Source organism: Pseudophryne corroboree, chromosome 8, assembly GCF_028390025.1.
Source record: "Pseudophryne corroboree isolate aPseCor3 chromosome 8, aPseCor3.hap2, whole genome shotgun sequence".
NCBI lineage: Eukaryota > Metazoa > Chordata > Amphibia > Anura > Myobatrachidae > Pseudophryne > Pseudophryne corroboree.
The window spans coordinates 45,816,039-45,838,326 of record NC_086451.1 but is presented as its reverse complement, the minus strand read 5'-3'; the positions used below and the strand labels follow the sequence as shown (position 1 = coordinate 45,838,326).

The 22,288-nt window shown below is 48.2% G+C and overlaps 1 protein-coding gene and 1 pseudogene across 1 annotated transcript in view; one reads left to right on the top strand and one right to left on the bottom strand.

The window, feature by feature from the left end:
- The window catches only part of LOC134949743 (HAUS augmin-like complex subunit 7), a 118,617-nt gene that overhangs the window by 65,589 nt on the left and 30,740 nt on the right, over positions 1-22,288 (top strand). The window lies entirely within an intron of this gene.
- On the bottom strand, positions 7,841-7,959 carry LOC134950147 (5S ribosomal RNA; annotated as a pseudogene).

The window sequence follows — 22,288 nt, the reverse complement described above, 5'->3', positions numbered from 1 at the left end:
TGTCCACTCCGGCCGGGCATGAAGCTCTGCCACCTCGGTTATCCGCAGGAGCCAGCGGAGGAAGCCATTTGCTGGGATCAAGACGGGGGAAGATGCAGCGGTAGGTGGCGGGACAGCAGGTGGCTGAGGGTGTGTGCTCTTGTGTGATAGAAAAGTGATGCGTGAGGGGATGATCGCTCCTTGTCAGCAGCTTGGCGGGATGGTCAGGGCAGTGCTGGCAGTGGCGTCTCCCTTGTGTGTGCCGGCCGGTAACAGCCATTCCCCTGACAGTACATGCATTACAGTACATGGGGGCAGTGTGGAGGAGGCCAGGCAGCGGGTCTCATGTGTCAGCGGTTGTAGATCATCGTGTCATTCAAGCTAGTATATAGTGTATTGTATAAGGTTTAAAGGCAATGTTTATCTTATGTTAACTCTTGACTGCATTTTCGTCCAAAAAAAGAGGTGATTACTGCAGATCAGTATGTTTTGAATGCAGTCCGTGGCCAGTGAGTCAAGCAGGTGGTGGCTGGGCTTGCTGTGGAAGGGGGGGGGGGTTCCCGTGGCATCTGGGGACGACGACTGAGGTGATGGCTGCAACTTGTAAGTGCTGTACCCGGTGCAAAGTGTATAACGTGCTGTACCCGGTGCAAAGTGTATAACGTGCTGTACCCGGTGCAAAGTGTATAACGTGCTGTACCCGGTGCAAAGTGTATAACGTGCTGTACCCGGTGCAAAGTGTATAACGTGCTGTACCCGGTGCAAAGTGTATAACGTGCTGTACCCGGTGCAAAGTGTATAACGTGCTGTACCCGGTGCAAAGTGTATAAAGTGCTGTACCCGGTGCAAAGTGTATAACGTGCTGTACCCGGTGCAAAGTGTATAACGTGCTGTACCCGGTGCAAAGTGTATAACGTGCTGTACCCGGTGCAAAGTGTATAACGTGCTGTACCCGGTGCAAAGTGTATAACGTGCTGTACCCGGTGCAAAGTGTATAATGTGCTGTACCCGGTGCAAAGTGTATAACGTGCTGTACCCGGTGCAAAGTGTATAACGTGCTGTACCCGGTGCAAAGTGTATAACGTGCTGTACCGGGTGCAAAGTGTATAACGTGCTGTACCCGGTGCAAAGTGTATAACGTGCTGTACCCGGTGCAAAGTGTATAACGTGCTGTACCCGGTGCAAAGTGTATAAAGTGCTGTACCCGGTGCAAAGTGTATAACGTGCTGTACCCGGTGCAAAGTGTATAACGTGCTGTACCCGGTGCAAAGTGTATAACGTGCTGTACCCGGTGCAAAGTGTATAACGTGCTGTACCCGGTGCAAAGTGTATAACGTGCTGTACCCGGTGCAAAGTGTATAACGTGCTGTACCCGGTGCAAAGTGTATAACGTGCTGTACCCGGTGCAAAGTGTATAAAGTGCTGTACCCGGTGCAATGTGTATAACGTGCTGTACCCGGCGCAATGTGTATAACGTGCTGTACCCGGCGCAATGTGTATAACGTGTTCTACCTGGTGCAAAGTGTATGACGTGCTGTTCCTGGTGCAAAGTGTATGACGTGCTGTTCCTGGTGCAAAGTGTATGACGTGCTGTACGTGGTGCAAAATGTATAACGTGCTGTTCCTGGTGCAAAGTGTATGACGTGCTCTACCTGGCGCAGTGTGCATAGGAGGTTCTACCTGGTGCAATGTGTATAAGCGGCACTACTGTGTGGTGTAATGTGAATTGACACTATTATGTGGTCACGCCCCTTCCCTATGAAGCCACACCCTAAATTTTGCAGCGCGCCTACGGCGCGCACTACCTATGCTTTAGGGTCTGAGTGGTGGAACACAAATTCACTTTCTGCCTAAGGGCACCAAAATGTCTAGTTACAACTCTGGTGCAGGGTGTCCTGCATGCTACACAGCCCAGCAGCACGGTCACCCCCATCCCCCCATCTTGCAACACTTTTGTAGTGTCCAAACAAGATTAAAATTAATAAGAACCTTCATTCCGATGGGACCCATAAAAAGACCGGTAGGACCCCAATTTTTAAAAGTGAAGGGTCCCTGGGACCCACTTTTTTTTTGGCTCAGCGCGATCACTGATAGTATTGAGCCTGTTATAATGTGACGCAGAGAACGCAGTGGGTGCGCTGTGGAGACTCCATGCCTCCAGTCATACCGGTGTCTGTAAGTGTTCATTGGACTCCTCCTATTCTCTATAATGTGCTGTGTGTTGTTAATATATAGTATTGAGCCTGTTATAATGTGACACAGAGTCACAGTGGGTGCGCTGTGGAGACTCCATGCCTCCAGTGATACCTGTGTCTGTAAGTGTTCATTGGACCCCTCCTATTCTGTATAATGTGCTATGTGTTGTTAATATATAGTGGCGAGTCTGTTATAATGTGACACAGAGAACGCAGTGGGTGCGCTGTGGAGACTCCATGCCTCCAGTGATACCGGTGTCTGTAAGTGTTCATTGGACCCCTCCTATTCTCTATAATGTGCTATGTGGTGTTAATATATAGTATTGAGTCTGTTATAATGTGACACAGAGAACGCAGTGGGTGCGCTGTGGAGACTCCATGCCTCCAGTGATATCGGTGTCTGTAAGTGTTCATTGGACCCCTCCTATTCTCTATAATGTGCTATGTGTTGTTAATATATAGTATTGAGCCTGTTATAATGTGACAGAGAGAACGCAGTGGGTGCACTGTGGAGACTCCATGCCTCCAGTCATACCGGTGTCTGTAAGTGTTCATTGGACCCCTCCTATTCTCTATAATGTGCTGTGTGTTGTTAATATATAGTATTGAGCCTGTTATAATGTGACAGAGAGAACGCAGTGGGTGCACTGTGGAGACTCCATGCCTCCAGTCATACCGGTGTCTGTAAGTGTTCATTGGACTCCTCCTATTCTGTATAATGTGCTATGTGTTGTTAATATATAGTATTGAGCCTGTTATAATGTGACAGAGAGAACGCAGTGGGTGCACTGTGGAGACTCCATGCCTCCAGTCATACCGGTGTCTGTAAGTGTTCATTGGACCCCTCCTATTCTCTATAATGTGCTATGTGTTGTTAATATATAGTATTGAGTCTGTTATAATGTGACACAGAGAACGCAGTGGGTGCGCTGTGGAGACTCCATGCCTCCAGTGATACCGGTGTCTGTAAGTGTTCATTGGACCCCTCCTATTCTCTATAATGTGCTATGTGTTGTTAATATATAGTATTGAGTCTGTTATAATGTGACACAGAGAACGCAGTGGGTGCGCAGTGGAGACTCCATGCCTCCAGTGATACCGGTGTCTGTAAGTGTTCATTGTATCCCTCCTATTCTGTATAATGTGCTATGTGTTGTTAATATATAGTATTGAGCCTGTTATAATGTGACAGAGAGAACGCAGTGGGTGCACTGTGGAGACTCCATGCCTCCAGTCATACCGGTGTCTGTAAGTGTTCATTGGACTCCTCCTATTCTCTATAATGTGCTGTGTGTTGTTAATATATAGTATTGAGCCTGTTATAATGTGACACAGAGAACACAGTGGGTGCGCTGTGGAGACTCCATGCCTCCAGTGATACCTGTGTCTGTAAGTGTTCATTGGACCCCTCCTATTTTGTATAATGTGCTATGTGTTAATATATAGTATTGAGTCTGTTATAATGTGACACAGAGAAAGCAGTGGGTGCGCTGTGGAGACTCCATGCCTCCAGTGATATCTGTGTCTGTAAGTGTTCATTGGACCCCTCCTATTCTCTATAATGTGCTATGTGTTGTTAATATATAGTATTGAGCCTGTTATAATGTGACACAGAGAAAGCAGTGGGTGCACTGTGGAGACTCCATGCCTCCAGTGATATCGGTGTCTGTAAGTGTTCATTGGACTCCTCCTATTCTGTATAATGTGCTATGTGTTGTTAATATATAGTGGTGAGTCTGTTATAATGTGACGCAGAGAACGCAGTGGGTGCACTGTGGAGACTCCGTGCCTCCAGTGATACCGGTGTAGCAGCCAGCTGGACTGCCTTAGGTGCAGGCAATGGCTATTATACAAGTACTTGTCATCCATTCAGGACTCATAACAGATTTGTGTTACTTTGTGTGTAGAAATATTGTCATTAAATCACTATGGAAGAAGTTGGATATATGCAGTAATGACAATGTGGAGTCTTACAGGCAATCAGCAACACACATGCTGTAACTAGCCGTCCTTATCATGTAAATGACCTCATTTTCCTTTCCTAGTATTAACAAGTCCTTCTCCATTTTTATTTTATTAATCATCTAGCTGTTCTGGGATTCATCTAATTTGCCGGCTGTCGGGATCCGACTGTCAGGATACCGACACCGGAATACCAGCGCTGCAGGACTATTCCCACTAGTGGGTGTCCACAACACTCATACTGGGAATAGAACCTGTGGAGAGTGCAGCGCAGTTCTACCCGCTCTTCACACAGGAGTTTCTGATTTTCACGGGTGTAAATATAAATGAGTGTTAATAATTCGGTAAATCTATAGAGATGTAAATTTGAGACGTCTTAATGTAAGTAAATATTAATTCATGTTTCTTGGCGTTACCCGAGGAGCAGCCGTAGCAGATACGGTAAAGAGTGACAGGACCATTTTTGTAGTTTATTAACTTCAACACACTGGAAGTGCAATCCAAATTTCTCTTACATTCTAGAGGATGCTGGGGTCCACATTAGTACCATGGGGTAAAGACGGGTCCACTAGGAGCCATTGGCACTTATAAGAGTTTGAGAGTGTCGGCTGGCTCCTCCCTCTATGCCCCTCCTACCAGACTCAGTTTAGAAACTGTGCCCGGAGGAGCCGGTCACAGCTAGGGGAGCTACTAGAGCTTCTTTAGCTTTTACTTTTCTCTAGGAGTTAGTCAGGCATAGGGAGGCTGCTGGCAACAGCCTCCCTGCTTCGTGGGACTAAGGGGGGGGGGGGGGGGGGGAGTAGTGTCCGCCCTGAGGGGTCTGAGCCACTATCTCCGCTGACAGGACACTGAGCTCCTGAGGGTGCTGATCATTAGCCGCCCCAGGTGATCGCTCACTCCCGCAGCATGCCGCCCCCCACTTACAGAGCGAGAAGAATTCCGGTGGCGACTGAGTCATCAGTCCCCCTGGCAAGCGGGGAGCCGGTGTGAAGATGGCAGCAACAGGGTGGGAGCGCAGTACTAACCGCTCCAGAGGCTCAGCGGTACATAGTGCGGCGCTGTGAGGGGCGCCCTGAGCCAGCGCTTATACCCCACACTGGTCACATGGCTGTTAGGGACCTCGGTAACGCTGCCAGCATTAATCCTCAGGCCAGTATAAAGAATATGAAGAGCGAGAAGCAGCGCCATGTTCAGGGGATGAAGCTTCTCCTCAGAGCGGACCCAGCAGCGTTCAGCGCCATTTTCTGGCCTGCAGTTCCTCCACAGAAACGCTGACATGGAGAGCTGTCCCTCCAAGCAACTCCAGATATCCTGTGCGGTACCAGGGGGTTGTAGAAGGGGGGGAGGCTGTGTAAAGTCTGTGTAGTCTATTAAGGTACACAGATAGCGCTGGAAGTTTTATTATTTCTACCTCAGAAAGCGCTGTGTGTGGGTTGGCTCCAATCTCTGTGTCCCTCTGTGACATACTTGGGGGGAAACTGTGTCTGACATTTCCGTGTGTGTGTGTGTGTGTGTGTGTGTGTGTGTGTGTGTGTGTGTGTGTGTGTGTGTGTGTGTGTGTGTGTGTGTGTGTGTGTGTGTTATCTCCCACAGCTATGTCTAGGGACCCTGTGTCATATGCTGCAGATGTTTCCTCTCAGGAGGAATCCATTCCATGTACACAGGGATGTAATGCTTTATCTTAGATCCCTATTATTGAGCCTGAGTGGTTAACCTCTGTTAAAGTAATGATCTCTCAGATCTCTACTAGGGTAGCAAATACTGAGACTGAAACTCAGGTGTTAAAGAAATCTATGGCAGTTTGGTCAGGTTCTGTTCCTATTCCTGCAAAATCCCTTAGCATGTTCTCACAGAAACGTGCACTTGCCTAAATTATTCAAGATGACACGGATACCGACTCTGATGCTGCAGACAGTTATGGGGATGTGCTGAGGGGGGCGGCATCCCTTGAAAAGCGGGTGCAGCTCATGATTGAGGCCATTAGAGATGTGTTAAACATTACTGACACGCCACCTGAGCAGGTTGAGGAAGCTTACTTCACTGACAATAAGAGAGCCTCGCTAATCTTCCCTGCGACCAAAGAATTAAACGCTATATTTGAAAAATCCTGGGAAAACCCAAGAAAAAATTCCAGATCCCAAAGAGGGTTCTGGTTGGTTTTCCCTTCCCTGAGGAGGATAGGAAAAAATGGGAAAACCCACCCATAGTGGATGCATCTGTCTCCAGACTGTCTAAAAAGGTGGTTTTACCTGTCCCTGGATCTACCGCGTAAAAAAACAAAAAACGGCTGATCGTAAGATTGACACTACGCTCAAATCCATTTACACTGCTTCAGGGGTGGCGTTATTGCCTGTGCATGGATTTGTAAAGTGGTCAGGCATGTTACTAGAGGATTTGGATACAATGGATAGAAGTGACATTGAATTGTTTCTAAGTAACATACAGGATTCTGCGGGGTTCCTGGTGGAGTCCATGAAAGACCTGGGTACGCTGACTGCGCGGATATCTTCCATGTCGGTATCAGCTCGCAGGGGACGAGCCAATGGTTTGCAGATGCAGAATCCAGAAGTGTGGAGAACCTACCCTACACAGGTCAGGCTCTATTTGGGGAAGCATTGGATGCGTGGATTTCCATAGCGACCGTGGGTAAGTCACCTTTCCTTCCCTCTGCTACCCCTCCTACGCAGAAACCTTTTTCTTCAGCTGCGTCGCAGTCCTTTCGGACCGCTAAGGCAAAAAAGTCCAAGCCTCCTACCACCTTCTTTTAAAGGTGGTTGTGCAAAATCCAAAAAGCCTGTTTCTGCAGGCTCCCAGGACCAGAAACCTGCTTCTGGTTCCTCAAAATCCGCACTGCCTGGAGGACGGGTTGGTGGGTGCGAGACTCAGACGTTTCAGACATGACTAGGTGTCGTCCGGCCTGGATCCCTGAGTACAGGATATTGTGTCCCAGGGGTACAGACTGGAGTTTCAAGAACTCCCGCCTCACCGATTCTTCAAATCAGGCTTGCCAGCCTTGCTTATTACTAGACAGGGGGCGATCGGGCACCGGTCAGATTAATGCAGTATTGATACTAGAGAACCAAAAATTGGACAATTAAACACTCCACAATAGGAAAAAGAAGAAAAAAACACCTGTTTTTTACTAAAATATATGACGTTGTCCTAGTTGGTGGTGCGCCCAGAGCCAGATAATAAATGTACTCGGAAAAAGGGAGAAAAAGAAGGCTCTTGTGTGGGCGCACTCTTTGAAAGAAAGGAAAATTCCTATAACATATACAAAGAAATACTTAAAACATAACTTTTAATGTTGACGTTTATAATGAAATTACCCATATAGCTGATCCATATAAAAGAAAAGTGTAATGATAAAGGTTTTAAAATGTTCTGGTCTGTTTAATCACAATGCGTGATTGGAATGGTTGTAGACATTTGATCGTCTTACCCCCATTTCCCCTGACCAGTACAGAATATCTGTATTGATGGAACCAAGGAGTGGTCATAAGGATTATTTGATAAGTACGTCCCACTAGGGCTACTCAAATTCAAAGATAGATAGTCTCCTGCATTCAACAGGACCTGACTTTCTGACGTAAGCCACAATAATTGGTCGTAGGCCTCAAATATGAAAGAATCTCAAAGAAGTAAGAATTAGTGGTGATACTGCTGTTGGCGTCGCAACTCACATAGGAAGGGAAATGGTCCCTGCTCTACAACACCGGGTATTCGCAGGAAGTCTCCTCTCCCGGTACTAACCCGGCCCAACGCTGTTTGGCTTCCAAGATCGGACGAGATCGGGCATTGGCAGCGTGGTATGATAGTAGAGAATTTATATGACAGTACACCAATGAGAGTGCACCTATATAGGAAAATAGGAGAAAGAGAAATAGAAGGATGAAAGAAATGAGAACAGTTTAGCAAGGAAAGAAATGAATTAGTAAAGTACAAATAGGTGGATCTGCTTTCTGCGTTAGACACAGCTCATCAATTCCCACATCTGTGGTATTGTGCTCTGTGAATCGCAGATGAGAGTCCACGAAAAAATAGTAAAGTGTGAGCAAGAGGTATGAAATATTTGATTTTGATTAAATTATCAGTGAAGAATTGCCGCAAAGGACTGGTAAGGAATTAAAATAAAGTAAGATTATATATGTCCTCAGAGAAATCCACATAGTATTTTAAACATTAATTTGAGAAATCTCATTAATGATCATCATACATCCTGAGCTGAGTGTAAAAATGCAATTGAATTTAACAAAATCAGATGTGGTGAATCCCACAATCTGATCCAGGAAAATAATGATGTTTCTAATAACAAAAAAAATAAGAATTTACTTACCGATAATTCTATTTCTCATAGTCCGTAGTGGATGCTGGGGACTCCGTAAGGACCATGGGGAATAGCGGCTCCGCAGGAGACTGGGCACATCTAAAGAAAGCTTTAGGACTATCTGGTGTGCACTGGCTCCTCCCCCCATGACCCTCCTCCAAGCCTCAGTTAGGATACTGTGCCCGGACGAGCGTACACAATAAGGAAGGATTTTGAATCCCGGGTAAGACTCATACCAGCTACACCAATCACACCGTATAACCTGTGATCTGAACCCAGTTAACAGCATGATAACAGAGGAGCCTCTGAAAGATGGCTCACAACAATAATAACCCGATTTTTGTAACAATAACTATGTACAAGTATTGCAGACAATCCGCACTTGGGATGGGCGCCCAGCATCCACTACGGACTATGAGAAAATAAGAATTTACTTACCGATAATTCTATTTCTCGGAGTCCGTAGTGGATGCTGGGGTTCCTGAAAGGACCATGGGGAATAGCGGCTCCGCAGGAGACAGGGCACAAAAAGTAAAGCTTTTCCAGATCAGGTGGTGTGCACTGGCTCCTCCCCCTATGACCCTCCTCCAGACTCCAGTTAGGTACTGTGCCCGGACGAGCGTACACAATAAGGGAGGATTTTGAATCCCGGGTAAGACTCATACCAGCCACACCAATCACACCGTACAACTTGTGATCTAAACCCAGTTAACAGTATGATAACAAAAGGAGCCTCTGAAAGACGGCTTCCTACAACAATAACCCGATTTTTGTAACAATAACTATGTACAAGTATTGCAGAATAATCCGCACTTGGGATGGGCGCCCAGCATCCACTACGGACTCCGAGAAATAGAATTATCGGTAAGTAAATTCTTATTTTCTCTATCGTCCTAGTGGATGCTGGGGTTCCTGAAAGGACCATGGGGATTATACCAAAGCTCCCAAACGGGCGGGAGAGTGCGGATGACTCTGCAGCACCGAATGAGAGAACTCCAGGTCCTCTTTTGCCAGGGTACCAAATTTGTAAAATTTTACAAACGTGTTCTCCCCCGACCACGTAGCTGCTCGGCAGAGTTGTAATGCCGAGACCCCTCGGGCAGCCGCCCAAGATGAGCCCACCTTCCTTGTGGAATGGGCATTTACATATTTTTTTGCTGTGGCAAGCCTGCCACAGAATGTGCAAGCTGAATTGTACTACAAATCCAACGAGCAATAGTCTGCTTAGAAGCAGGAGCACCCAGCTTGTTGGGTGCATACAGGATAAACAGCAAGTCAGATTTCCTGACTCCAGCCGACCTGGAAACTATACTTTCAGGGCCCTGACAACATCCAGCAACTTGGAGTCCTCCAAGTCCCTAGTAGCCGCAGGCACCACAATAAGCTGGTTCAGGTGAAACGCTGACACCACCTTAGGGAGAAACTGGGGACGAGTCCACAGCTTTGCTCTGTCCGAATGGACAATCAGATATGGCTTTGTGAGATAAAGCCGCCAATTCTGACACTCGCCTGGCCGAGGCCAGGACCAACAGCATGGTCACTTTCCATGTGAGATATATCAAATCCACAGATTTGAGTTGTTTAAAACAATGTGATTTTAGGAATCCCAAACTACGTTGAGATCGCCCAGAGCCACTGGAGACATCAAAAAGGGGTTGTATATGCAGTACTCCCTTAACAACTTCTGGACTTCAGGAACTGAAGCCAATTTCTTTCTGGAAGAAAATCGACCGGTCGAAATTTGAACCTTAATGGACCCCAATTTGAGACCCATATACACTCCTGCTTGCAGGAAATGTAGGAATTAACCTAGTTGAAATTCTTCCGTGGAGCCTTCCTGGCCTCACACCATGGAACATATTTTCACCTAAGCGGTGATAATGTTGTGCGGTCACCTCCTTCCTGGCTCTGACCAGGGTAGGGATGACCTCTTTCGGAATGCCTTTTTCCCTTAGGATCCGGCGTTCACCCGCCCTGGCGTCAACGCAGCTGCGGTAAGTCATGGAACAGACATGATTCTTGCTGAATCAAGATCCTTTCTAGTATCTCTTGAAGTTCCGGGTACCAAGTTCTTCTTGGCCCAAACCGGAACCACGAGTATAGTTCTTACTCCTCTCCTTACTATCATTCTCCATACACTGGGTATGAAAGGCAGAAGAGGGAACACATACACCGACTGGTACACCCACGGTGTTACCAGAGCGTCCCAGTTATTGCCTGAGGGTCTCTAGACCTGGCGCTTCATGTGGGACGCCATCATAACCACCTTTGGTCTTTCCCAACGGTTTACAAACATGTGGAAACTTCCAGATGAAGTTCCCACTTTTCCGGGTGGAATTCATTTATGCTGAGGAAATCTTCCTAGTTGTCCACTCCCGGAATGAACACTGCTGACAGTGTTATCACCTGATCTTTCGCCCAGCGAAGAATCCTTGCTGTCATTGCCCTCCTGCTTCTTGTGCCGCCCCGTCTGTTTACGTGGGCGACTGCCATGATGATGTCTTACTGGATCAGCACCGGTTGACTTTGAAGCAGAGGTCTTCCTAGGCTCAGAGCATCGTAAATTGCCCTTAGCTCCAGTATATTCATGTGGAGAGAAATCTCCAGACTTGACCACACTTCCTTGGAAATTTCTTCCTTGTGTGACTGTTCCCCAGCCTCTCAGGCTGGCATCCGTGGTCACCAGAACACAGTCCTGAATGCTGAATGTGCTGCCCTCTAGAAGATGAGCACTCTGCAGCCCCCACAGAAGAGACACCCTTGTCCTTGGAGACAGGGTTATCCGCTGATGCATCTGAAGATGCGATCCGGACCATTCGTCCAGCAAATCCCCCTGAAAAGTTTTTGCGTGAGATCTGCCGAATGGAATCGCTTCGTAAGAAGCCACCATTTTTCCCAGGACTCCTGTGCATTGATGCACTGATACTTGGCCTGGATTTAGGAGGTTTCTGACTAGGTCGGATAACTCCCTGGCTTTCCCCTCCAGGAGAAATACCTCTTTCTGGACTATGCCCAGAATCATTCCTAGGAACAGCAGCCGTATCATCGGAAAACAGCTGCGATTTTTGGAATATTTAGAATCCACTCGTGCTGTCGTAGAACTACGTTAGATAGTTCTTTTCCGACCACCAACTGTTCTCTGGAAACTTGTCCCTTTCAGGATATCGTCCAAGTAAGGGATAATTTAGATGCCTTTCTTCTTTTAAGAATCATCTTTTCGGCCATTACCTTGGTAAAGGCCCGGGGTGCCGTGGATAATTCAACGGCAGCGTCTGAAACTGATATTGACAGTTCTGTATCACGAACCAGAGGTACCCTTGTTGAGAAGGGCAAATTTGGACATGGAGGTAATCCTTGATGTCCAGGGACACCATATAGTCCCCTTTTTTCCGGTTCTCTATCACTGCTCTGAGTGACTCCATCTTGATTTGAACCTTTTTATGTAAGTGTTCAAAGATTTCAGATTTAGACTATGTCTCACCAAGCCGTCTGGCTTCAGTACCACAATATAGTGTGGAGGACTAATACCCTTTTCCTTGTTGTAGGAGGGGTACTTTGATTATCACCTGCTGGAAATACAGCTTGTGAATTTTTTCCCAATACTGCCTCCTTGTCGGAGGGAGCCGTTGGTAAAGCAGGCTTCAGGAACCTGCGAGGAAAAAATGTCTCGACTCTCCAATCTGTACCCCTGGGATAATACTTGTATGATCTAGGGGTCAACTTGCGAGTGATCCCACTGCGCGCTGAGACTCTTGAGACTACCCCCCCACTGGTGGAGGGCTTCTTTTCCTGGGAAGGGGCTGCCTGCTGCAGTCTACTTCCCTTTCCTCTATGTCTGGGCAGATATGACTGGCCTTTTGCCCGCTTGCCCACATGGGAACGGAAGGATTGAGGCTGAAAAGACAGTGTCTTTTTCTGCTGAGATGTAACTTGGGGTAAAAAGGTTGGATTTCCCAGCTGTGGCCGTGGCCCCCAGGTCCGACGGACCGACCCCAAATAACTCCTTCCCTTTATACGGCAATACTTCCATGTGCCGTATGGGATCTGTATCACCTGACCACTGTCGTGTCCATGACATCTTCTGGGAGATATGGACAACGCACTTATCTTGATGCCAGAGTGCAAATATCCCTGTGTGCATCTCGCATACATATATATAGAATGCATCCTATTAAATGCTCTATATCAATAAAATATTTTTAGTCAGGGAATTCGACCAAGCCAACCCAGCACTGCATCTCCAGGCTGATGGCGATCGCTGGTCGCAGTATAACCACCGTCTGTGTGTATATACTTTTTAGGATATTTTTCCAGCTGCCTATCAGCTGGCTCCTTGAGGGCGGCCGTATTTGGAGACGGTAACGCCACTTGATAAGCGTGTGAGCGCCTTATCCACCCTAATGGGTGTTTCCCAACGCGCCCTAACTTCTGGCGGGAAAATGTATAACGCCAATATTTGCTATCGGGGTAAACCCACGCATCATCACACACTTCATTTTATTTTATCTGATTCAGGAAAAACTACAGGTAGTTTTTTCACTTCCACATAATACCCTTTTTTGTGGTACTTGTAGTATCAGAAATATGTAACAGCTCCTTCATTGCCCTTAACGTGTGGCCCTAATGAGGAATACGTTTGTTTATTCAACGTCGACACTGGATTCAGTGTCCGTGTCTGTGTCTGTGTCGACCGACTGAGGTAAATGGGCGTTTTTTATAAAAAAACCCTGACGGTGTTTCTGAGACGCCTGGACCGTTACTAATTGTTTGTCGGCCGTCTCATGTCGTCAACCGACCTTGCAGCGTGTTGACATTCTCACGTGATTCCCTAAATAAGCCATCCATTCCGGTGTCGACTCCCTAGAGAGTGACATCACCATTACAGGCAATTTCTCCGCCTCCTCCAGCATCGTCCTCATACATGTCGACACACACGTACCGACACACAGCACACACACCTGGAATGCTCTGACAGAGGACAGGACCCCACTAGCCCTTTGGAGAGACAGAGGGAGAGTTTGCCAGCACACACCAAAAAACGCTATAATTACATAGGGACAACCTTATATAAGTGTTTCTCCCTAATAGCATCTTTATATATATATTTATATCGCCAATTTTTGTCCCCCCTCTCTGTTTAAACCCTGTTTCTGTAGTGCAGTGCAGGGGAGAGCCTGGGAGCCTTCTCTCCAGCCTTTCTGTGAGAGAAAAAATGGCGCTGTGTGCTGAGGAGATAGGCCCCGCCCCTTTTACGGCGGGCTCGTCTCCCGCTCTTTAGTGAAGTTTGGCAGGGGTTAAATATCTCCATATAGCCTCTGGGGGCTATATGTGAGGTATTTTTAGCCAGTATATAGGTTTACATTTGCCTCCCAGGGCGCCCCCCCCCCAGCGCCCTGCACCCTCAGTGACAGCGTGTGAAGTGTGCTGAGAGGAAAATGGCGCACAGCTGCAGTGCTGTGCGCTACCTTTAGAAGACTGTCAGAGTCTTCAGCCGCCGATTCTGGACCTCTTCTAACTTCAGCATCTGCAAGGGGGCCGGCGGCGCGGCTCCGGTGACCATCCAGGCTGTACCTGTGATCGTCCCTCTGGAGCTAATGTCCAGTAGCCAAGAAGCCAATCCATCCTGCACGCAGGTGAGTTCACTTCTTCTCCCCTCAGTCCCTCGTTGCAGTGATCCTGTTGCCAGCAGGACTCACTGTAAAATAAAAAACCTAAGCTAAACTTTCTCTAAGCAGCTCTTTAGGAGAGCCACCTAGATTGCACCCTTCTCGGCCGGGCACAAAAATCTAACTGGAGTCTGGAGGAGGGTCATAGGGGGAGGAGCCAGTGCACACCACCTGATCTGGAAAAGCTTTACTTTTTGTGCCCTGTCTCCTGCGGAGCCGCTATTCCCCATGGTCCTTTCAGGAACCCCAGCATCCACTAGGACGATAGAGAAATAGAATTATCGGTAAGTAAATTCTTATTTTCTCTAACGTCCTAAGTAGATGCTGGGGACTCCGTAAGGACCATGGGGATTATACCAAAGCTCCCAAACGGGCGGGAGAGTGCGGATGACTCTGCAGCACCAAATGAGAGAACTCCAGGTCCTCCTCAGCCAGGATATCAATTTTGTAGAATTTTACAAACGTATTTGCTCCTGACCAAGTAGCTGCTCGGCAAAGTTGTAAAGCCGAGACCCCTCGGGCAGCCGCCCAAGATGAGCCCACCTTCCTTGTGGAGTGGGCATTTACAGATTTTTGGCTGTGGCAGGCCTGCCACAGAATGTGCAAGCTGAATTGTACTACAAATCCAACGAGCAATAGTCTGCTTAGAAGCAGGAGCACCCAGCTTGTTGGGTGCACACAGGATAAACAGCGAGTCAGATTTCCTGACTCCAGCCGTCCTGGAAACATATATTTTCAGGGCACTGACAACGTCTAGCAACTTGGAGGCCTCCAAGTCCCTAGTAGCCGCAGGCACCACCAATAGGTTGGTTCAGGTGAGACGCTGAAACCACCTTGGGGAGAAACTGAGGACGAGTCCTCAATTCCGCCCTGTCCGAATGGAAAATCAGATAAGGGCTTTTTCAGGATAAAGCCGCCAATTCTGACACGCGCCTGGCCCAGGCCAGGGCCAACAGCATGACCACTTTCCATGTGAGATATTTTAACTCCACAGATTTAAGTGGTTCAAACCAATGTGACTTTTGGAACCCAAAACTACATTGAGATCCCAAAGTGCCACTGGAGGCACAAAAGGAGGCTGTATATGCAGTACCCCTTTTACAAACGTCTGAACTTCAGGGACTGAAGCTAGTTCTTTTTGGAAGAAAATTGACAGGGCCGAAATTTGAACCTTAATGGACCCCAATTTCAGGCCCATAGACACTCCTGTTTGCAGGAAATGTAGGAATCGACCCAGTTGAATTTCCTCCGTCGGGCCTTACTGGCCTCGCACCACGCAACATATTTTCGCCAATTGCGGTGATAATGTTTTTGCGGTTACATCCTTCCTGGCTTTGATCAGGATAGGGATGACTTCATCCGGAATGCCTTTTTTCCTTCAGGATCCGGCGTTCAACCGCCATGCCGTCAAACGCAGCCGCGGTAAGTCTTGGAACAGACAGGGTCCTTGCTGGAGCAGGTCCCTTCTTTGAGGTAGAGGCCACGGATCCTCCGTGAGCATCTCTTGAAGTTCCGGTTACCAAGTCCTTCTTGGCCAATCCGGAACCACGAATATAGTGCTTACTCCTCTCCATCTTATCAATCTCAGTACCTTGGGTATGAGAGGCAGAGGAGGGAACACATACCCTGACTGGTACACCCACGGTGTTACCAGAGCGTCTACAGCTTATTGCCTGAGGGTCCCTGGACCTGGCGCAATACCTGTCGAGTTTTTAATCATGTGGAAGACTTCTGGGTGAAGTCCCCACTCTCCCGGGTGGAGGTCGTGCTGAGGAAGTCTGCTTCCCAGTTGTCCACTCCCGGAATGAATACTGCTGACAGTGCTCTCACATGATTTTCCACCCAGCGAAGAATCCTTGCAGCTTCTGCCATTGCCCTCCTGCTTCTTGTGCCACCCTGTCTGTTTACGTGGGTGACTGCCGTGATGTTGTCCGACTGGATCAACACCGGCTGACCTTGAAGCAGAGGTCTTGCTAAGCTTAGAGCATTGTAAATGTCCCTTAGCTTCAGGATATTTATGTGAAGTGATGTCTCCAGGCTTGACCATAAGCCCTGGATATTCCTTCCCTGTGTGACTGCTCCCCAGCCTCGCAGGCTGGCATCCGTGGTCACCAGGACCCAATCCTGAATGCCTAATCTGCGGCCCTCTAGAAGATGAGCACTCTGCAACCACCACAGGAGGTGACAGGGTTATCCGCTGATGCATCTGAAGATGCGATCCGGACCATTTGTCCAGCAGGTCCCACTGGAAAGTTCTTGCGTGGAATCTGCCGAATGGGATTGCTTCGTAGGAAGCCACCATTTTACCCAGAACCCTTGTGCATTGATGCACTGAGACTTGGCTCGGTTTTAGGAGGTTCCTGACTAGCTCGGATAACTCCCTGGCTTTCTCCTCCGGGAGAAACACCTTTTTCTGGACTGTGTCCAGGATCATCCCTAGGAACAGAAGACACGTCGTCGGAACCAGGTGCGATTTTGGAATATTGAGAATCCAATCGTGCTGCCGCAACACTACCTGAGATAGTGCTACACCGACCTCCAACTGTTCCCTGGATCTTACCCTTATCAGGGAATTGTCCAAGGAAGGGATAACTAAAATTCCTTCGAAGGAATATCATCATTTCGGCCATTACCTTGGTAAAGACCCGGGGTGCCGTGTTCCATCCATACGGCAGCGTCTGAACTGATAGTGACAGTTCTGTACCATAAACCTGAGGTACCCTTGGTGAGAAGGGTAAATTTTGACATGAAGGTAAGCATCCTTGATGTCCCGAGACATCATGTAGTCCCCTTCTTCCAGGTTCGCAATCACTGCTCTGAGTGACTCAATCTTGAATTTGAACCTCTGTACGTAAGTGTTCAAAGATTTTAGATTTAGAATCGGTCTCACCGAGCCGTCCGGCTTCGGTACCACAACAGTGTGGAATAATACCCCGTTCCCTGTTGCAGGAGGGGTATCTTGATTATCACCTGCTGGGAATACAGCTTGTGAATGGCTTCCAAAACTGTCTCCCTGTCAGAAGGAGACATCGGTAAAGCCGACTTTAGGAAACGGCGAGGGGGAGACGTCTCGAATTCTAATTTGTACCCCTGAGATATCACCTGAAGGATCCAGGGGTCTACTTGCGAGTGAGCCCACTGCGCGCTGAAATTCATTGAGACGGGCCCCCCACCGTGCCTGATTCTGCTTGTAAAGCCCCAGCGTATACTGAGGGCTTGGCAGAGGCGGGAGAGGGTTTCTGTTCCTGGGAACTGGCTGATTTCTGCAGCCTTTTTCCTCTCCCTCTGTCACGGGGCAGAAATGAGGAACCTTTTGCCCGCTTGTCCACGAAAAGACTGCGCCTGATAATACGGCATCTTCTCATGTTGAGAGGCGACCTGGGGTACAAACGTGGAATTCCCAGCTGTTGCCGTGGCCACCAGGTCTGAAAGACCGACCCCAAATAACTCCTCCCTTAATAAAGCAATACTTCCAAATGCCGTTTGGAATACGCATCACCTGACCACTGACGTGTCCATAACCCTCTACTGGTAGAAATGGACAACGCGCTTAGACTTGATGCCAGTCGGCAAATATTCCGCTGTGCATCACGCATATATAAAAATGCATCTTTTAAATGCTCTATAGGCGAAAATATACTGTCCCTATCTAGGGTATCAATATTTTCAGTCAGGGAATCCGACCACGCCAACCCAGCACTGCACATCCAGGCTGAGGCGATTGCTGGTCGCAGTATAACACCAGTATGTGTGTAAATACCTTTTAGGATACCCTCCTGCTTTCTATCAGCAGGATCCTTAAGGGCGGCCATCTCAGGCGAAGGTAGAGCCCTTACAAGCGTGTGAGCGCTTTATCCCCCCTAGGGGGTGTTTCCCAACGCACCCTAACCTCTGGCGGGAAAGGATATAATGCCAATAACATTTTAGAAATTATCCGTTGTTATCGGGGGAAACCCACGCATCATCACACACCTCATTTAATTTCTCAGATTCAGGAAAACTACAGGTAGTTTTTCCTCACCGAACATAATACCCCTTTTTTGGTGGTACTCGTATTATCAGAAATGTGTAAAACATTTTTCATTGCCTCAATCATGTAACGTGTGGCCCTACTGGAAGTCACATTCGTCTCTTCACCGTCGACACTGGAGTCAGTATCCATGTCGGCGTCTATATCTGCCATCTGAGGTAACGGGCGCTTTAGAGCCCCTGACGGCCTATGAGACGTCTGGACAGGCACAAGCTGAGTAGCCGGCTGTCTCATGTCAACCACTGTCTTTTATACAGAGCTGACACTGTCACGTAATTCCTTCCAACAGTTCATCCACTCAGGTGTCGACCCCCTAGGGGGTGACATCACTATTACAGGCAATCTGCTCCGTCTCCACATCATTTTTCTCCTCATACATGTAGACACAAAAGTACCGACATACAGCACACACACAGGGAATGCTCTGATAGAGGACAGGACCCCACTAGCCCTTTGGGGAGACAGAGGGAGAGTTTGCCAGCACACACCAGAGCGCTATATATATACAGGGATAACCCTATATAAGTGTTTTTCCCCTTATAGCTGCTGTATAGTTAATACTGCGCCTAATTAGTGCCCCCCTCTCTTTTTTTAACCCTTTCTGTAGTGTAGTGACTGCAGGGGAGAGTCAGGGAGCTTCCCTCCAACGGAGCTGTGAGGGAAAATGGCGCCAGTGTGCTGAGGAGATAGGCTCCGCCCCTTTTTCGCGGACTTTTCTCCTGCTTTTTTATGGATTCTGGCAGAGGTTAAATGCATCCATATAGCCCAGGAGCTATATGTGATGCATTTTTTTTTGCCATCCAAGGTGTTTTTATTGCATCTCAGGGCGCCCCCCCCAGCGCCCTGCACCCTCAGTGACCGAAGTGTGAAGTGTGCTGAGAGCAATGGCGCACAGCTGCAGTGCTGTGCGCTACCTTGTTGAAGACAGGACGTCTTCTGCCGCCGATTTTCCGGACCTCGTCTGCCTTCTGGCTCTGTAAGGGGGCCGGCGGCGCGGCTCTGGGACCCATCCAAGCTGGGCCTGTGATCGTCCCTCTGGAGCTAATGTCCAGTAGCCTAAGAAGCCCAATCCACTCTGCACGCAGGTGAGTTCGCTTCTTCTCCCCTTAGTCCCTCGATGCAGTGAGCCTGTTGCCAGCAGGTCTCACTGAAAATAAAAAACCTAATCTAAAACTTTCACTAAGAAGCTCAGGAGAGCCCCTAGTGTGCACCCTTCTCGTTCGGGCACAGAGATCTAACTGAGGCTTGGAGGAGGGTCATGGGGGGAGGAGCCAGTGCACACCAGATAGTCCTAAAGCTTTCTTTAGATGTGCCCAGTCTCCTGCGGAGCCGCTATTCCCCATGGTCCTTACGGAGTCCCCAGCATCCACTTAGGACGTTAGAGAAAAGTGCTGAGGATCACAGTGAATGAAATAATCTTATAATAGTATACTGGCCTCTGCTGGTGAAAACTCAGCACGCCAGTGTAAATTCTCTACCAGGTGTTTAGAAAATCAAAGGAAATGGAAAACGGGATAAGAGAAAGATTTTGTGATATATGTTTCTCTGACGTCCTAGTGGATGCTGGGAACTCCGTAAGGACCATGGGGAATAGCGGGCTCCGAAGGAGGCTGGGCACTCTAGAAAGATTTATGACTACCTGGTGTGCACTGGCTCCTCCCACTATGACCCTCCTCCAAGCCTCAGTTAGATTTTGTGCCCGGCCGAGGTTGGATGCACACTAGGGGCTCTCCTGAGCTCTTAGAAAGAAAGATAGACTTAGGTTTTTTATTTTCAGTGAGACCTGCTGGCAACAGGCTCACTGCAGCGAGGGACTAAGGGGAGAAGAAGCGGTAAAAAAAGGGTAAAAAAAGAGAGGGGGGGCATTAAATTTAGGCGCTGTATAAATTATATAGCAAAAAAGCAGCTATAGGGGACATAACTCAGTTAGTCCCTGCATTATATAGCGCTCTGGTGTGTGCTGGCATACTCTCACTCTGTCCCCCCAAAGGGCTTTTGTGGGTCCTGTCCTCTGTTGGAGCATTCCTTGTGTGTGTGCGGTGTGTCGGTACAGCTGTGTCGACATGTTTGATGAGGATAATGATGTGGAGACGGAGCAGATGCCTTTAGAAGGGATGTCACCCCCTGCGGGGCAGACACCTGAGTGGTTGAGCTTATGGAAAGAAATGAGTGCACGTATAGACTCCTTACATAAGAAATTTGACGACATGCCAAATGTGGGACAGCCGACTTCTCAGCTCGTGCCTGCCCAGGCGTCGCACCGGTCATCAGGGGCTCTAAAACGCCCGCTACCTCAGACCGCAGACCCAGATGTCGACACTGATACTGACACCAGTGTCGACGACAATGAGTCTAATCTGATGCCCACTAAGGCCATTCACTGCATGATTGAGGCAATGAAAGAGGTGTTACACATTTCTGATATAAATACAGGTACCACTAAAAAGGGTATTATGTTTGGGGGAAAAAAAACTACCCGTAGTTTTTCCCCCATCAGATGAATTAAATGAAGTGTGTGAAGAAGCGTGGGCTTTCCCTGATAAAAAATTGGTAATTCCTAAGAAGGTACTAATGGCGTTCCCTTTCCCGCCAGAGGATAGGTCACGTTGGGAAACACCTCCTAGGGTGGATAAAGCGCTCACACGTTTGTCAAAAAAGGTGGCACTACCGTCTCCGGATACGGCCGCCCTCAAGGAACCTGCTGATAGAAAGCAGGAGGCGATCCTGAAGTCTGTATATACACACTCAGGCATTATACTTAGGCCAGCTATTGCGTCAGCTTGGATGTGCAGTGCTGCCGCTGCGTGGTCAGATAAACTGTCAGAAAATATTGACACATTAGACAGAGACACGATCCTGTTAATCATAGACCATATAAAAGACTCAGTCTTATATATGAGAGATGCACAGAGGGAAATCTGCCGACTGACATCTAAAGTTAGTGCATTGTCCATTTCTGCTAGGAGAGGCTTATGGACTCGCCAGTGGACAGGAGATGCAGATTCTAAAAGGCACATGGAAGTGTTGCCATATAAAGGTGAGGAATTATTTGGGGATGGTCTCTCGGACCTAGTTTCCACAGCAACGTCTGGGAAGTCAGCATTTTTACCCCATTTCCCCTCACAGCCTAAGAAGGCGCCGTTTTATCAGGTTCAGTCCTTTCGGAACCAGAAAAACAGGCGTGGAAAAGGCGGGTCTTTTCTATCCAGAGGCAGAGGTAGGGGAAAAAGGCTGCAACAAACAGCAGGTTCCCAGGAGCAAAAGTCCTCCCCCGCTTCTTCTGCCAAGTCCGCCGCATGACGGTGGGGCTCCACAGGCGGAGTCTGGTACGGTGGGGGGCCGCCTCAAGATTTTCAGCGATCAGTGGGCTCGCTCACAGGTGGATCCCTGGATCCTTCAAATAGTATCTCAGGGGTACAAACTGGAATTCGAGGCGTCTCCACCCCACCGGTTCCTAAAATCTGCCTTGCCGATTGCTCCCTCAGACAGGGAGGCGGTGCTAGCGGCAATTCACAAGCTGTATTCCCAGCAGGTGATAATCAAGGTACCCCTACTTCAACAAGGACGGGGTTACTATTCCACACTATTTGTGGTACCGAAACCGGACGGTTCGGTGAGACCCATTTTAAATTTGAAATCCTTGAACACATACATAAAAAAATTCAAGTTCAAGATGGAATCGCTCAGGGCGGTTATTGCGAGCCTGGAAGAGGGGGATTACATGGTATCCCTGGACATCAAGGATGCTTACTTGCATGTCCCCATTTACCATCCTCACCAGGAGTACCTCAGATTTGTGGTACAGGATTGCCATTACCAATTCCAGACGCTGCCGTTTGGACTGTCCACGGCACCGAGGGTATTTACCAAGGTGATGGCGGAAATGATGATACTCCTTCGAAAAAAGGGAGTTTTAATTATCCCGTACTTGGACGATCTCCTAATAAAAGCGAGGTCCAAGGAACAGTTGTTGGTGGGAGTAGCACTATCTCAGGAGGTGCTGCACCAGCACGGCTGGATTCTGAATATCCCGAAGTCACAGCTGGTTCCGACGACACGGCTACTGTTCCTGGGTATGATTCTGGATACAGTCCAGAAAAAAGTGTTTCTCCCGGAGGAGAAAGCCAGG